Source organism: Schistocerca americana, chromosome 11, assembly GCF_021461395.2.
Source record: "Schistocerca americana isolate TAMUIC-IGC-003095 chromosome 11, iqSchAmer2.1, whole genome shotgun sequence".
Lineage (NCBI taxonomy): Eukaryota > Metazoa > Arthropoda > Insecta > Orthoptera > Acrididae > Schistocerca > Schistocerca americana.
In genome coordinates, this window is record NC_060129.1 from 110,959,221 (window position 1) to 110,977,452 (window position 18,232).

General features: G+C 46.6%; 1 protein-coding gene across 1 annotated transcript in view; it reads left to right on the top strand.

Moving 5' to 3' along the window:
- Positions 1–18,232, top strand: part of LOC124554176 (alpha-mannosidase 2) — a 792,511-nt gene that overhangs the window by 622,916 nt on the left and 151,363 nt on the right. The window lies entirely within an intron of this gene.

Sequence of the window (18,232 nt, forward strand, 5' to 3'; positions counted from 1 at the left end):
TTCCAATCTGCGTTCAGCGCGATGTCGCCAACCACGGATGCGACCATCGTGATGCTCCAAGCAGAACCTGGATTCATCCGAAAAAATGACGTTTTGCCTTTCGTGCATCCAGGTTCGTCGTCGAGTACACCATCGCAGGCGCTCCTGTCTGTGATGCAGTGTCAAGGGTAACCGCAGCCACGGTCTCCGAGCTGATAGTCCGTGCTGCAGCAAACGTCGAACAACTGTTCGTGCAGATGGTTGTTGTCTTGCAAACGTCCCCACCTGTTGACTCAGTGATCGAGACGTGGCTGCACCACCCGTTACAACCGTGCGGATAAGATGCCTGTCATCTCGACTGCTAGTGATAGGAGGCCCTTGGGATCCAGCACAGCGTTCCGTAATATACTCCTGATCCCACCCAGTGCCGGCCGACGTGGCCGTGCGGTTAAAGGCGCTGCAGTCTGGAACCGCAAGACCGCTACGGTCGCAGGTTCGAATCCTGCCTCGGGCATGGATGTTTGTGATGTCCTTAGGTTAGTTAGGTTTAACTAGTTCTAACTTCTAGGGGACTAATGACCTCAGCAGTTGAGTCCCATAGTGCTCAGAGCCATTTGAACCATTTTCTTTTGGATCCCACCCATTCCATATTCTGCTAACAGTCATTGGATCTCGACCAACGCGAGCAGCAATGTCGCGATACGATAAACCGCAATCGCGATAGGCTACAATCCGATCTTTATCAAAGTCGGAAACGTGATGGTACGCATTTCTCCTGCTTACAGGAGGCATCACAACAACGTTTCACCAGGCAGCGCCGGTCAACTCATGCTTGTATATGAGAAATCGGTTGGAAACTTTCCTCATGTGAGCACGTTGTAGGTGTCGCCACCGGCACCAACCTTGTGTAAATGCTCTGAAAAGTTAATCATTTTCATATCACAGCATCTTCTTCCTGTCCGTTAAGTTTCGCGTCTGTAGCACGTCATCTTCGTAGTGTACCAATTTTAATGGCCACTAGTGTAGTTTCAAACTCACCACAGGCTGCTGTCACATTGACTCACAACTCCGCGTCTCTATATCCTCGGACAATCTACTCGCCAGTTTCCATGGCTAACCATATCTTTTTTTTTTTTTTTTTTTTTTTTTTTTTTAAAGGAAAGTTGCCTACACTGATCAGCCAGAGCATTATGATCACCTACCTGATAGCCAGTATGTCCACCTTTAGCTCGGATAACAGTAGTGACGCATTGTGGCATGGAAGCAGTGAGGCCGTGCTAGATCGCTGGAGGGAGTTGGGACCACATCTGCCCACACAGATCACTTAACTGCCAATTCAGGAGAGCAGCGATGTCACATTCCAGATGTGTTAGATCTGGTTCAGATCTGGTGTGTTTGGGGGGCAGCACACCAGTTGGAACACGCCACTGTGTTCCTCGAACCACTCCATCACACTGCTGGCCTTGTGGCACGACGGATTAAAGGCTCTGAGCACTATCGAACTAAACACCTGAGGTCATCAGTCCCCTAGAACTTAGAACTACTTAAACCTAACTAACCTAAGAACATCACACACATCCATGCCCAAGGCAGGATTCGAACCTGCGGCCGTAGCAGTCGCGCGGTTCCGGACTGAGCGCCTAGAACCGCTAGACCACCGCGGCCGGCGGCACGACGGATTATCTTGTTGGAAACTGCCACAGCCGTAGGGAAAAGTGACCCTTATGAAGTGATGTACATGGTCTTTGATCAGTGTACACTGCCTTTGGCCACCATGGTGCCTTGCATGAGCTGGACCCATAGCTTCTGATGCGAATTTTGCCCAGAGCATAAGGGGGCGTTTGAGACGACAGATTCCCCCATCTCCCATCGACATGATTAATCAGACCGTGCAACGTCCTGTCACTCCACCAGCATCCAGTGCCGATGTTCGCATGCCCATTTCAGCTGTACTAGCTGATGCCGTGGTGTTAACATTGGCACATGCACTGGCTGTCAGTTGCGGAGGCAGACCATTAGGAGTGTTCGGTGCACTGTGTCTTCAGACACACTTGTCCTCCGCTCAGTGTTAAAGCCTGATGTTGGTTGCGCCACAGTTCGCCAATTCTCCTGTATTACCAGTCTGCGCAGCCTGCGACGTCCGACATCTGTGATGAGGGGTGGGTGCCCATCCCACGACATTCATTTTGGGTTCGCCACTTTTTGAACACACTGACCGCAGCACTCCCCGAACGCCTGACGAGTTTCCAGAATGCTCGTGCCGAGCCTCCAGGCCATCACAATCTGCCGTTCGTCAAATTCAGAATGATCCCGCGCCTTCCCCATTCTACACACGGACAATACGCTCAGTGGTACTGTATGCACCATCCGTGGTTCAAAATGGTTCAAATGGCTCTGAGCACTATGGGACTTAACATCTTAGGTCATCAGTCCCCTAGAACTTAGAACTACTTAAACCTAACTGACCTAAGGACATCACACAACACCCAGCCATCACGAGGCAGAGAAAATCCCTGACCCCGCCGGGAATCGAACCCGGGAACCCGGGCGTGGGAAGCGAGAACGCTACCGCACGACCACGAGATGCGGGCCACCATCCGTGGTCTAACATGGGAACCTCCCCATCGCACCCCCGTCAGATTTAGTTATAAGTTGGCACAGTGGATAGGCCTTGAAAAACTGAACACAGATCAATAGAGAAAACAGGAAGAAGTTGTGTGGAACTATGAAAAAAATTAGCAAAATACACAAACTGAGTAGTCCATACGAAGATAGGCAACATCAAGGTATACGTGAGATCATGAGCGCCGTGGTCCCGTGGTTAGCGTGAGTAGCGACGGAACGAGAGGTCCCAGGTTCAAGTCTACCCTTCATTGAAAATTTTACTTTCTTTATTTTCGAAAAGTTATGATCTGTCCGTTCGTCCATTGACGTCTCTGTTCACAGTAATAAGTTTAGTGTCTGTGTTTTGCGACCGCACCGCAAAACCGTGCGATTAGTAGACGAAAGGACGTGCCTCTCCAATGGGAACCGAAAACATTTGATCGTAAGGTCATAGGTCAACCGATTCCTCCACAGGAAATACATCTGATACATTCTATACGACACTGGTGACGGCATGTGCGTCACATGACAGGAATATTTTGTCGACCCACCTAACTTGTACACTTGGCGAATGGGTAAAAAGATTCTTCTACCTTGCCCGATTTAGGTTTCCTTGTGGATATGATAATCACTCCCAAAAAAGTGATGAAAACATAAGAGTTTATCACATAAACTGAAAATAAAAAACAAAACTTTTCACTCAAGGGAAGACTTGAACCTTGGACCTCTCATTCCGCAGCCGCTCACGCTAACCACGGGACCACGGCGCCCCTTGGCCCACTCTCTCCTAGATGTTGCTTATCTTACGCATGGACTACTCAGTTTGTATATTTTTCTTATTTTTTTCATAGTTCCACACAACTTCTTCCTGTTTTCTCAATTAATCTGTGTTCAGTTTTTCAAGGTCTATCCACTGTGCCAACTTATAACTAAATCTGAGGGCGGTGCGATGGGGAGGTTGCCTTGTAAGTATCAGTCATTCCTTACCGGGTGACGCCGCTATCGCCTGGACGTGTTTATATCGACAGCAGGTCGGTGGTCATAATGTTCTGGCTCATCTGTGTATATCAGCCTGGAAAATAGAAGACTCCCCAGAAGAACTTCTGCAGCATAATGAAAACAAGATTGACACATCGTCCATACAGTCACAATCTCTGCCCCTCTCCTCACGCGATGTCCATATTTTCAGAGCCCACAAAAAAGTCATTGGTGGCCGCTGATTTGGTTCGAACAAAGAGAAGCTCCCCCGTTTACTATCCAGGTTCTCTAGTCAACCGCAAACATTTTTCCATGAATTTCTCATTTTCTCTCATAGTAGGACAAATGTGTTAATCTAATAAAGAGTTTACTTACTTTTTGTCCATCTGCCCCGTTTGTATTTCACTGCCACTTACACACGCTAAGAGAAAAAAAAAAAATGAACGACGCACCAAGAAGGAAGAATCTGAATAGGAAGGTAATCTCTGTGATATACATGTACAGATAAACTAATGATAACAATCTGAGAAAAATTGATGAGATATTCAAGAGAATGAGCTTCACAAATTAAACAACTCACATGTATTGACAGAGTTCTAAGATGTTCGCCTGAGGGATATCGTGCCAAATTCTGTTCAATTGGCGAGTTAGATAGACAGAATTCCAAGCTGGTTGGAGAGCCCTGTCCATAAAACTCCAAACATTCTCAGTTGGGGAGAGATGTGGCGACCTTGCAGCTCTCGTCCTTTGTGGGCAGGCAATACCTTGCTGAAATGTAAGCACGTGATGGCTTATCATGACTGGCAACTGAACAGGGCGTACAATATCATCAACGTATCACTGTGCTGTAAGGGTACCGTGGAGGACAACCAAAGCGGTTGTGGTATGAAATGAAATGAAATGTCACCCCAGACCATTACTCTAGGCTGTCAGGTCGTACGGTGGGCGACAGTCGGGATGGTATTCCAACGGTTTCCCCAGGCATCTCCAGACGCGTCTTTGTCCTGAGATCTCACTGACCAGAGTATAACTGTCTTCTGTGGTGAGCCCTGCTTCAAACTGAGCCTCGATGACCAGCAGTCTAACGGACCAATTGGATAGGATGTGGCATGGTATCCCACAAAAAGACATCCATGAAAGCTGTCGAGCAGTTGGCAGTCAGGTTGTATGGCAGGCGACAGTCAGCATGGTATTCCAACAGTTGCCCCAGGCATCTTCAGACAGGTCTTTGTCCTGAGATTTCATTGAACAGAGTAAAACTGTCTTCTGTGATAAGAACTGTTTCAAACTGAGCCTCAATGACCAGCAGTCTAACGGACCAATTGGATAGGATGTGGCATGGTATCTTCCAGAAAGACATCCAGGAAATCTGTCAGCAGTTGGCTGTCAGGTTGTACGGCGGGGGACATTCAGGATGATATTCAAATGGTTGCCCCAGTCGTCTCCAGACATGTCTTTGTTCGAGAATGGGTTCAAATGGCTCTGAGCACTATGGGACTTGCCTTCTTTGGTCGTCAGTCCCCTAGAACTTAGAACTACTTAAACCTAACTAACCTAAGGACATCACAGACATCCATGCCAGAGGCAGGATTCGAACCTGTGACTGTAGCGGTCGCGCGGTTCCAGGCTGTAGCGCCTAGAACCACATGGGTACTGCGGCTGGCCATGTCTTTGTCCTGAGATCTCATCGACCAGAGTAAAACTGTGTTCTTTGATGAGCCCAGCTTCGAACTGGGCCTCGACGACCAGCAGTGTGACACACCAATTGGATAGGATGTGGCATAGTATCCCCCAGAAAGACATCCATGAAATCTGTCGAGTAGTTGGCTGTCAGGTTGTACAGTAGGCGACAGTCAAGATGGTATTCCAACAGTTGCCCCAGGCATCTCCAGACACGACTTTGTCCTGAAATCTCATTGACCAGAGTATAACTGTCTTCTGTGGTGAGTCCTGCTTCGAACTGAGCCACTATGACCAGCAGTCTAACGGACCAATTGGATAGGATGTGGCATGGTATCCCCCAGAAAGACATCCAAGAAATCTGTCGAGCAGTTGGCTGTCAGGTCGTACGGCGGGCGACAGTCAGGATTGTATTCCAATGGTTGCCCTGGGCATCTCCAGACACGACTTTCTCCTGAGGTCTCATTGACCAGAGTAACACTGTCTTCTGTGATGAGCTGCGTGCTTCTAACTGAGCCTCGACGACCAGCAGTCTAACGCACCAGTTGGATAGGATGTGGCATGGTATCCCCCAGAAGGACATCCAGGAAATCCGTCAAGCAGTTGGCTGTCAATTCGTACAGCAGGCGACAGCCAGGATTGTATTCCAACGGTTGCCCTGGGCATCTCCAGACACGACTTTCTCCTGAGGTCTCATTGACCAGAGTAACACTGTCTTCTGTGATGAGCTGCGCGCTTCTAACTGAGCCTCGACGACCGGCAGTCTAACGCACCAATTTGATAGGATGTGGCATGGTATCCCCCAGAAGGACATCCAGGAAATCCGTCGAGCAGTTGGCTGTCAATTTGTACAGCAGACGACAGCCAGGATAGTATTCCGATTGCCCTGGGCATCTCCAGACACGTCTTTGTCCTGAGATCTCATCGACGAGAGTAAAACTGTGTTCTTTGATGAGCCCAGCTTCGAACTGGGCCTCGACGACCAGCAGTCTGACACACCAATTGCATAGGATGTGGCATAGTATCCCCCAGAAAGACATCCATGAAATCTGTCGAGTAGTTGGCTGTCTGGTTGTACAGTAGGCGACAGTCAAGATGGTATTCCAACAGTTGCCCCAGGCATCTCCAGACACGTCTTTGTCCTGAGATCACATTGACCAGAGTATAACTGTCTTCTGTGGTGAGTCCTGCTTCGAACTGAGCCACTATGACCAGCAGTCTAACGGACCAATTGGATAGGATGTGGCATGGTATCCCCCAGAAAGACATCCAAGAAATCTGTCGAGCAGTTGGCTGTCAGGTCGTACGGCGGGCAACAGTCAGGATTGTATTCCAACGGTTGCCCTGGGCATCTCCAGACATGACTTTCTCCTGAGGTCTCATTGACCAGAGTAACACTGTCTTCTGTGATGAGCTGCCGGCCGAAGTGGCCGTGCGGTTAAAGGCGCTGCAGTCTGGAACCGCAAGACCGCTACGGTCGCAGGTTCGAATCCTGCCTCGGGCATGGATGTTTGTGATGTCTTTAGGTTAGTTAGGTTTAACTAGTTCTACGTTCTAGGGGACTAATGACCTCAGCAGTTGAGTCCCATAGTGCTCAGAGCCATTTGAACCATTTTTTTTGTGATGAGCTGCGCGCTTCTAACTGAGCCTCGACGACCAGCAGTCTAACGCACCAGTTGGATAGGATGTGGCATGGTATCCCCCAGAAGGACATCCAGGAAATCCGTCAAGCAGTTGGCTGTCAATTTGTACAGCAGGCGACAGCCAGGATTGTATTCCAACGGTTGCCCTGGGCATCTCCAGACACGACTTTCTCCTGAGGTCTCATTCACCAGAGTAACACTGTCTTCTGTGATGAGCTGCGCGCTTCTAACTGAGCCTCGACGACCAGCAGTCTAACGCACCAGTTGGATAGGATGTGGCATGGTATCCCGCAGAAGGACATCCAGGAAATCCGTCAAGCAGTTGGCTGTCAATTTGTACAGCAGGCGACAGCCAGGATTGTATTCCAACGGTTGCCCTGGGCATCTCCAGACACGACTTTCTCTTGAGGTCTCATTGACCAGAGTAACACTGTCTTCTGTGATGAGCTGCGCGCTTCTAACTGAGCCTCGACGACCGGCAGTCTAACGCACCAATTGGATAGGATGTGGCATGGTATCCCCCAGAAGGACATCCAGGAAATCCGTCGAGTTGTTGGCTGTCAATTTGTACAGCAGATGACAGCCAGGATAGTATTCCAACGATTACCCTGGGCATCTCCAGACACGTCTTTGTCCTGAGATCTCATCGACCAGAGTAAAACTGTGTTCTTTGATGAGCCCAGCTTCGAACTGGGCCTCGACGACCAGCAGTGTGACACACCAATTGGATAGGATGTGGCATAGTATCCCCCAGAAAGACATCCATGAAATCTGTCGAGTAGTTGGCTGTCAGGTTGTACAGTAGGCGACAGTGAAGATGGTATTCCAACAGTTGCCCCAGGCATCTCCAGACACGTCTTTGTCCTGAGATCTCATTGACCAGAGTGTAACTGTCTTCTGTGGTGAGTCCTGCTTCGAACTGAGCCACTATGACCAGCAGTCTAACGGACCAATTGGATAGGATGTGGCATGGTATCCCCCAGAAAGACATCCAAGAAATCTGTCGAGCAGTTGGCTGTGAGGTCGTACGGCGGGCGACAGTCAGGATTGTATTCCAACGGTTGCCCTGGGCATCTCCAGACACGACTTTCTCCTGAGGTCTCATTCACCAGAGTAACACTGTCTTCTGTGATGAGCTGCGCGCTTGTAACTGAGCCTCGACGACCAGCAGTCTAACGCACCAGTTGGATAGGATGTGGCATGGTATCCCGCAGAAGGACATCCAGGAAATCCGTCAAGCAGTTGGCTGTCAATTTGTACAGCAGGCGACAGCCAGGATTGTATTCCAACAGTTGCCCCAGGCATCTCCAGACACGTCTTTGTCCTGAGATCTCATTGACCAGAGTATAACTGTCTTCTGTGGTGAGTCCTGCTTCGAACTGAGCCACTATGACCAGCAGTCTAACGGACCAATTGGATAGGATGTGGCATGGTATCCCCCAGAAAGACATCCAAGAAATCTGTCGAGCAGTTGGCTGTGAGGTCGTACGGCGGGCGACAGTCAGGATTGTATTCCAACGGTTGCCCTGGGCATCTCCAGACACGACTTTCTCCTGAGGTCTCATTCACCAGAGTAACACTGTCTTCTGTGATGAGCTGCGCGCTTCTAACTGAGCCTCGACGACCAGCAGTCTAACGCACCAGTTGGATAGGGTGTGGCATGGTATCCCCCAGAAGGACATCCAGGAAATCCGTCGAGCAGTTGGCTGTCAATTTGTACAGCAGACGACAGCCAGGATAGTATTCCAACGATTGCCCTGGGCATCTCCAGACACGTCTTTGTCCTGAGATCTCATTGACCAGAGTATAACTGTCTTCTGTGATGAGCTCCGCTTCAGACTGAGCCTGGAAGACCAGAAGTCTACGTACCAATTGGATAAGATGCGGCATGGTATCCCCCAGGAAGACATCCAGGAAGTCTGTCAAGCAGTCCCGAATAACTGCTTGCATAAGGCCAGAGGTCGACAACGTTTTGTTGACTTGTTCAATTGGTGAAGCTCTTTTTTTTTTAATAAATCACCCAGTTTTTCTGAAATTGTATACATTTGTTTTTCTGTACATGTACATGACACCCCTGTTATCTCTGTACATTTACATCACCTCCCTGATTTCCGTCGCATTTGGATAATTCCTTCGAAGCGAATTTCTCTCCTTAAGAGTGTATATTCTGTATATAACTAATGATCATGTCGTAGGTTTCTCGTTGAGAAGTCACAATTGAGTGTTGTTTGTTTGTATGGACATTGTGTTCACCTGGTGTAAGGAGGAGAAATGTCTGTGAGCACTTGTCGGTATTTGACGGCGACAGAATCATGTCCTACTGAGACCGCAGTCGATTGTTCGGCAGTTCTGCTCCTCGATTGGTGGAGATCCCACGACTGTCACTTCGATATTTATTCTATGGGTTCAAGGGTACAAAACGCCATGCGAGATCTTAACGGCTCCCTCCAGTAGAACCAGAGAGGACAGATGTACACTGATCAACCAGGGCATTATGAGCACTTACCTACTACCGATATAAACCCATCAAGGCGATAGCAGCGTTATCTAGTGAGGAATGACTGCTTGTCAGACACATGCGCGGTGCAGGTAGTATCAGTGAGTGAGCTGTCCCTGCGTAGAATGGGGAAGGCGCTCGATGTATCTGAGTTTGACCGAGGGCAGATTGTGAAGGCCCGGAGGCTCGGCACGAGCATTTCGGAAACTGCACGACTTGTCGGGTGTTCGAGGAGTGCTGTGGTGAGTGTCTTCAAGACGTGGCGAAACCAAGGTGAAGCCACACCCAGGCGCCGTGGGGTTGGCCGACCACCCCTCATTACACATGTTGGCTGTCGTAGGCTGAGCAGACTGGTAAAACAGGACTGTGGTGGAACTAACATCAGACTTTAATGTTAGGCAGAGTACATGTGTGTCTGAACACACAGTGCACCAAACACCCATAACCATGCGCTTCCGCAGCCGTCGATCTGTACATGTTCCAATGTCAACTGCATGACACTGGCAACTATGATTGAAATGGGCACGTGGCCATCGGCACTTTCCTGTCAGAAAGGTGACAGTTCGTAGTGTTGTTGCTTTCCTGTCAGAAAGGTGACAGTTCGTAGTGTTGTTGTTGTTGTGGTCTTCAGTCCTGAGACTGGTCTGATGCAGCTCTCCATGCTACTCTATCCTGTGCAAGCTTCTTCATCTCCCAGTACCTGCTGGAACCTACATCCTTCTGAATCGGCTTGGTGTATTCATCTCTTGGTCTCCCTCTACGATTTTTACCTTCCACGCTGCCCTCCAATAATAAATTGGTCATCCCTTGATGCATCAGAACACGTCCTACCAACCGATCCCTTTTCTAGTCAAGTTGTGCCACAAAATCCTCTTCTCCCCAATTCTATTCGACACCTCCTCATTAGTTATGTGATCTACCCATCTAATCCTCAGCATTCTTCTGTAGCACCACATTTCGAAAGCTTCTATTCTCTTCTTGTCCAAACTATTTATCATCCATGTTTCACTTCCATACATGGCTACACTCCATACAAATACTTTCAGAAACGACTTCCTGACACTTAAATCTATACTCGATGTTAACAAATTTCTCTTCTTCAGAAACGCTTTCCTTGCCATTGCCAGTCTAAATTTTATATCCTCTCTATTTCGACCATCATCAGTTATTTTGCTCCCCAAATAGCAAAACTCCTTTACTACTTTAAGTGTCTCATTTCCTAATCTAAAGTATTGGTAAAAGTATTGGTTAAAAAGTAAAGTATTGGTTAAAAACACTGTTGGTTGCAATTTTAGTTTTTTTATTTTTCAACGACGCGTTTCGCCTTATTTAGGCATCTTCGGGTTATCTTTTCTAGACGGACGCGAGACGCACTTACACTTGCTACCTGAGTCCCCATCTTATTGTTACTCGCTCCTGTGAACGGGAACGCGTTATGCAGATCTTGGTGCCTCTCGCTTCCATCTAGAAAAGATAACCTGAAGATAGCTAAATAAGGCGAAACGCGTCGTTGAAAAATAAAAAAACTAAAATTGCAACCAACACTGTTTTTAACCAGTACTGTTAAGCACTGGTTTGCTGTTATGCCACATATGGACTGAAGGATGTCTTGTAAAGTCATCAGATGACCAAAACGACTTGCATAATGATTTAGATAAGATATCTGTATGGTGCAAAAAGTGGCAATTGACCCTGAATAAGGAAAAGTGTGAAGTTATTCACATGAGTACTAAAAGAAATCAGCTGAATTTCGATTACTCGATAAGTCACACAAATGGATTTTATCCACAGAGCGTCCAGAACGTTCAGCATCACTTGTGCCCGTATGACCAGTCCGAAAATTTTGAAACCACGTATAAACTGCTCTAATCGAAGGTGCAGAGTCACCGTAATGTTTATCAAGCTTCTCTTTAGTCTCCTGAGGCGTTTTGCCTTTCATGGTTCAAATGGCTGTGAGCACTATGGGACGTAACATCTGAGTTCATCAGTCCCCAAGAACTTAGAACTACTTAAACCTAAGTAACCTAATGACATCACACACATCCATGCCCGAGGCAGGATTCGAACCTGCGACTGTAGCAGTCGCGAGGTTCCGGCCTGAAGCGCCTAGAACCGCCCGACCACCGCGGCCGGCTACCTTTCATGAAGTCACCACACGAAATTCCCTTTCGTCCATTTTTTGACACGTCCGTTTTTTGACAATCACTCGACTTCCTTGATTCACACGATTGCCAAACACCAATATCGCTGAAACTTGGTGTGCGTTCTTTCCAAAGATGTTACTAACTAAACATGACCTCCACACGCGCTGGTGATGCCATTTCTCGGACTTTGGACTGACGTTTCAAACGCCCCTCGTAAACACTGAGCGGAGGAAGATGGCGTTAAGAAACTACTTTGTACAAATAACGTATAGCAAAACAAAACACTGCTTCATTCGGTATCAGTAACAGTCAGTGTAAAGCAACACCAAAAACGTTCACGTAGTGTGCTATTTGAAAAGGACGTATCGCTGTTCATATCTTCGTAACGAACGAAGTTACGAGAACGGCGGTCATGCTGCTAAATGTCCCCCTCGTAACTAAACAACAGTCTGCTTGATACATTTTTTTAAAAAAATTACCTTCTAGACACAAAGTTATTAGGGATAGTGTCAGCAAATGTCTGCGAAATGTACCCTCTGCCACACGCCGCTTAGTTTCTCGCGGAGGACAGATGAACAGCAAGACGTGATGCTGAAGAGTTACAGCAATTTTGCGGGTGGAGCAGCAGCAAAATTCTGCGCACATTTCTAGGTCACTGGCAACTCCACCTCGAATAGAGGGAGGGGCTGAAGAGCGAGTGGCAAGTTTTAATTGAACAGCTCTCCACGTGGTCGCTGCCTTTTCACCTTCTCTACTTAGTTTTTATCCGTCAAGCGGAAAGCTTTTGTCTTCTTTTTTTAATTTTTAATTTAGTTACGTTTCTAGTGCGCTCTAGTCCGAAACACTGAGTGCTCCGCTATTTGTACTCGTGACTCGGCGCGAATTTAATTTGTTTGATTACTTGCGTTTTCGTGTGATTATTAACTAAATAAAAAGCTGTCACTTAAAGAAAAAGACTGAATATTTCTTGTGGTTCCTGAGGTTCTCAACGTGGTTTATTATTAGTGTTAAGTTTCCTTTAATTTACGTCTATGGTCACAAACTTTTTGTTAACAGATTATCGGTTTCGGTCTTTAATGACCGTCATCAGATCTGCAGCAAAAATGGGAAAAAACATAAATACACTCACAAACTGTATACAGCTTAAGAACAATACATAGACCATAATGAAAAGAAATGCTAACAAAATTTACATATGTGCGCTTTAACTATGAAGAGGCATAGAGGTAAAGATGGATAAATAGGCCCCCACTTTGTTTTTTTTATATAACACCTTTTATTTTTAGTATAATCACCTGAAATGAACATAAAACATTTCTCTAGTGTGTCCTCCAATAGTTACAAGTTTTGGTTCAACTTTTTAATATTTAAAACAAAATTTTATTTTTTTCTTGATACTCTGCATTTTGTTGCGTCAAGAATTTTTGCTGGTAATATGGGCCCGAAGGTAGTTTGAAATAAAAAGAAACAAAAATTTGAAAAAAATAATTTTATTTAATTTTTGTGTATAATGAAAGAAAGATTCATTCTGAACATTGTTAATTAGTCTACTGGTGGGATGATTTTCACGGCCTACGCCTAATTTATTTACAGTAGCCACATACATAAGCATCTTTTTCACATCCAGCGCATTCGTTGTGAGCCCACATCTCAAAGGCTATATACACTGGACCTAAAGTTCACCTTTTGTGTCCTGTGAAAAAACCCCTTCACAAAATAGACATACAGCGTCGTCAACATCAGGAACAGAAACACCAACTTCAATGCCTCTTCACCTTCTTCATCTGATTCATGTTCATACACTAACTTATTTCTGCTACTTGTTCTAGAATTTGGTTATTTTTCATTGCCGCCTTTCTTCATTGTACTGCTCTTTTCTCTTCCGTCTTGTTTCTTCTTAGTTTTCTTATTTTTCTTTTCTTCTGCCTCTTCTAGTGCACGTTTATAAGGAGAAGAAGCTACAACAGCACCAGTAATGGGTTTAGGGCCTTTGTTTGTCAATTTCCTTTTTGGTCTTGGTATCGGCAATACGTCTTGGGGAGAAACATGACCAAAACGTTGTTGGGAAGCGCACCCTGAGGGCCCAGCTTCTGCCAAGTCTCGTGCAGATGGTGTAGTTAATGTCAGGATGAATGCATTGAGCTGGTTGACTTGAAGGCTTGTCCTTAGGAGTTCGCCCTTTACTGGCTTTCAGAGCATCTACATCAGACTTTGAACGTCGATATCTTCAGAGGGAGCAAAGTCAATATCTTTAAACTCTTTGCGATTTACAGGAAAAATTCCTGTGACACTGAACCCTGAAATGGCTATTTCAGTTGTTTGACATTTCAGGAATGCATTCCCAAGTAGCTCAGCAATATCGTATGGTACAAGAGGCCTATTGTTGTGCAGCATCCATTGCCTTATGTAGTCACTATGTTGTTGTTGTGGTCTTCAGTCCTGAGACTGGTTTGATGCAGCTCTCCATGCTTCTCTATCCTGTGCAAGCTTCTTCATCTCCCAGTACTTACTGCAACCTACATCCTTCTGAATCTGCTTGGTGTATTGATCTCTTGGTCTCCCTCTACGATTTTTACCCTCCACGCTACCCTCCAATACTAAATTGGTGATCCCTTGATGCCTCAAAACATGTCCTACCAACCGATCCCTTCTTCTAGTCAAGTTGTGCCACAAGCTTCTCTTCTCCCCAATCCTATTCAACACCTCCTCATTAGTTATGTGATCTACCCATCTAATCTTCAGCATTCGTCTGTAGCACCACATTTCGAAAGCTTCTATTCTCTTCTTGTCCAAACTATTTATCGTCCATGTTTCACTTCCATACATGGCTACACTCCATACAAATACTTTCAGAAACGACTTCCTCACACTTAAATCTATACTCGATGTTAACAAATTTCTCTTCTTCAGAAACGCTTTCCTTGCCATAGCCAGTCTACATTTTGTATCCTCTGTACTTCGACCACCATCAGTTATTTTGCTCCCCAAATAGCAAAACTCCTTTACTACTTTAAGTGTCTCATTTCCTAATCTAATTCCCTCAGAATCACCCGACTTAACTCGACTACATTCCATTATCTTGCTTTTGTTGATGTTCATCTTATATCCTCCTTTCAAGACACTATCCATTCCGTTCAACTGCTCTTCCAAGTCCTTTGCTGTCTCTGACAGAATTACAATGTCATCGGCGAACCCCAATGTTTTTATTTCTTCTCCATGGATTTTAATACCTACTCCGAATTTTTCTTTTGTTTCCTTTACTGCTTGCTCAATATACAGATTGAATAGCATCAGGGAGAGGCTACAACCCTGTCTCACTCCCTTCCCAACCACTGCTTCCCTTTCATGCCCCTCGGCTCTTATAACTGCCATCTGGTTTCTATACAAATTGTAAATAGCCTTTCGCTCCCTATATTTTACCCCAGCCACCTTCAGAATTTGAAAGAGACTATTCCAGTCAACATTGTCAAACGCTTTCTCTAAGTCTACAAATGCTAGAAACGTAGGTTTGCCTTTCCTTAATCTAGCTTCTAAGATAAGCCGTAGGGTCAGTATTGCCTCACGTGTTCCAATATTTCTACGGAATCCAAACTGATCTTCCCAAAGGTCGTCTTCTACTAGTTTTTCCATTCGTCTGTAAGGAATTCGTGTTAGTATTTTGCAGCCGTGACTTATTAAACTGATAGTTCGGTAATTTTCACATCTGTCAGCACCTGCTTTCTTTGGGATTGGAATTATTACATTCTTCTTGAAGTCTGAGGGTATTTCGCCTGTAGTCACTATAACGATTCTTAAAGGGGTCACATGAAGCTCCTATCTAGTGGTTGCAGCTTGTGTGTAATGTACGGAAGCAAGCTAACTATTGGAATGTGGTGTTCACGAGCTATGTCAATTACGTCAGTATTCGTTGTGTGGGTATGGTGGCCATCTAAAATAAGCAAAATAGGATCATCTTTTGATGGCTTTTGTTTTAGAGATAAAATGGATTAACCAATCAGTGAAAAGGTTGCTCTGAATCCAACCAGAGGGATGACACCTTCGTATAGAGGCAGGCGGAGCCCCTTTCATCAGTGTATCCGTCATATTTTTCCTGGGGAAAATTAGCATTGGTGGGACGAAAGTACCAGACGCGCTCATGCAGAACACACACGTTACAAGTTGTCCTCTTTCAGCTAATGCACCAACTTGCCTTTTTCCCCTCGAGCCGATGACACGAAAAATTTTGTTTTGGACGACACTACGGCCTGACTCGTCTACTTTAAAAACTCTGTCCGCAGGATATTTGTAGCTACTGAACGCAGCTTCAAGTAAATTGAAGAAATTGTTGCCGGCCGGAGTGGCCGTGCGGTTCTAGGCGCTACAGTCTGGAGCCAAGCGACCGCTACGGTCGCAGGTTCGAATCCTGCCTCAGGCATGGATGTGTGTGATGTCCTTAGGTTAGCTAGGTTTAATTAATTCTAAGTTCTAGGCGACTGATGACCTCAGAAGTTAAGTCGCATAGTGCTCAGAGCCAAGAAATTGTCGACAGCTTGTTTATTAAACCCATTAGCACGTGACATCGAAGTTGCGCATGACTTCAAAATAGACAGAATATTATTGTGCCGTGGCATAAAATGGTCAAACCAAGCTCGACCAGCAAGTTCGTCCTTTACAAGTGGCTGGTTCAAATGGCTCTGCGCACTATGGGACTTAACTTCTAAGGTCATCAGTCCCCTAGAACTTAGAACTACTCAAACCTAACTAACCTAAGGACATCACACACATACATGCTCGAGGCAGGATTCGAACCTGCGACCGTAGCGGTCGCGCCGTTCCAGACTGTAGCGCCTAGAACCGCTCGGCCACTCCAGCCGTCCTTTACAAGTGGATGAGGGATTTTATTTCTTGTGCAAAGCTGGTAGGCCATGCGCCTGACGTCATTTCTGGTAAGGCCGTAGAATTTGGATTCCATAATGAGGAGATATTTAACCAGTTCGTCCTGAAGTCCGTGTGGTAAGACTGGTGGACGGCCCAGTTTAATAACTATTTCTTCGACCGGTTTATCGATTCGTGAAAGCCTTTGGAGCGTAGAACGAGGGACAGAGTACACTTTAACCGCTTCTGTCAACCCCATTTTTTTCTCTCTAATAGCTACAATAGGATTTACCATATTTGCTTTGTCCCACGATTGCCGTTTCGATTTTTTGGGGGGGTACAAGATGTCTTCGAGGCATCTGAAACATAAAGAGTAGCAATATTTGTAAATGGTCCCATAAAATCTGATTGGTTTTACGGGGTCCATAATACCAGCAGCAAAAGGGGCCCATACATCCACCCTCGCCATCTTGGGAAAAAACTATTTTGCCTATGGTTTGTTTGGTTCGCAACCGACGTTAATTAACGTAAAACGGCATCCCAACAACAAGTCAAATAGTACCTTACCTTAGTTTTACTAATAAAATGTTAGTAATATGAGTTTTATTCAAGTAAACCCTAACCTTTCAAACTTTTGATGACAGAGAAAAAATTCACAGCACAACTACTCACAAACCATGGCAGCTACTACGTCTGCGCACTCTACAGTGAAGTTTGGCAACTAGTTGTACTAGTTCATATGCCCTCCGCTAGAATTCGTGGCCTGTACTTCCAAATACACTCCTGGAAATTGAAATAAGAACACCGTGAATTCATTGTCCCAGGAAGGGGAAACTTTATTGACACATTCCTGGGGTCAGATACATCACATGATCACACTGACAGAACCACAGGCACATAGACACAGGCAACAGAGCATGCACAATGTCGGCACTAGTACAGTGTATATCCACCTTTCGCAGCAATGCAGGCTGCTATTCTCCCATGGAGACCATCGTAGAGATGCTGGATGTACTCCTGTGGAACGGCTTGCCATGCCATTTCCACCTGGCGCCTCAGTTGGACCAGCGTTCGTGCTGGACGTGCAGACCACGTGAGACGACGCTTCATCCAGTCCCAAACATGCTCAATGGGGGACAGATCCGGAGATCTTGCTGGCCAGGGTAGTTGACTTACACCTTCTAGAGCACGTTGGGTGGCACGGGATACATGCGGACGTGCATTGTCCTGTTGGAACAGCAAGTTCCCTTGCCGGTCTAGGAATGGTAGAACGATGGGTTCGATGACGGTTTGGATGTACCGTGCACTATTCAGTGTCCCCTCGACGATCACCAGTGGTGTACGGCCAGTGTAGGAGATCGCTCCCCACACCATGATGCCGGGTGTTGGCCCTGTGTGCCTCGGTCGTATGCAGTCCTGATTGTGGCGCTCACCTGCACGGCGCCAAACACGCATACGACCATCACTGGCACCAAGGCAGAAGCGACTCTCATCGCTGAAGACGACACGTCTCCATTCGTCCCTCCATTCACGCCTGTCGCGACACCACTGGAGGCGGGCTGCACGATGTTGGGGCGTGAGCGGAAGACGGCCTAACGGTGTGCGGGACCGTAGCCCAGCTTCATGGAGACGGTTGCGAATGGTCCTCGCCGATACCCCAGGAGCAACAGTGTCCCTAATTTGCTGGGAAGTGGCGGTGCGGTCCCCTACGGCACTGCGTAGGATCCTACGGTCTTGGCGTGCATCCGTGCGTCGCTGCGGTCCGGTCCCAGGTCGACGGGCACGTGCACCTTCCGCCGACCACTGGCGACAACATCGATGTACTGTGGAGACCTCACGCCCCACGTGTTGAG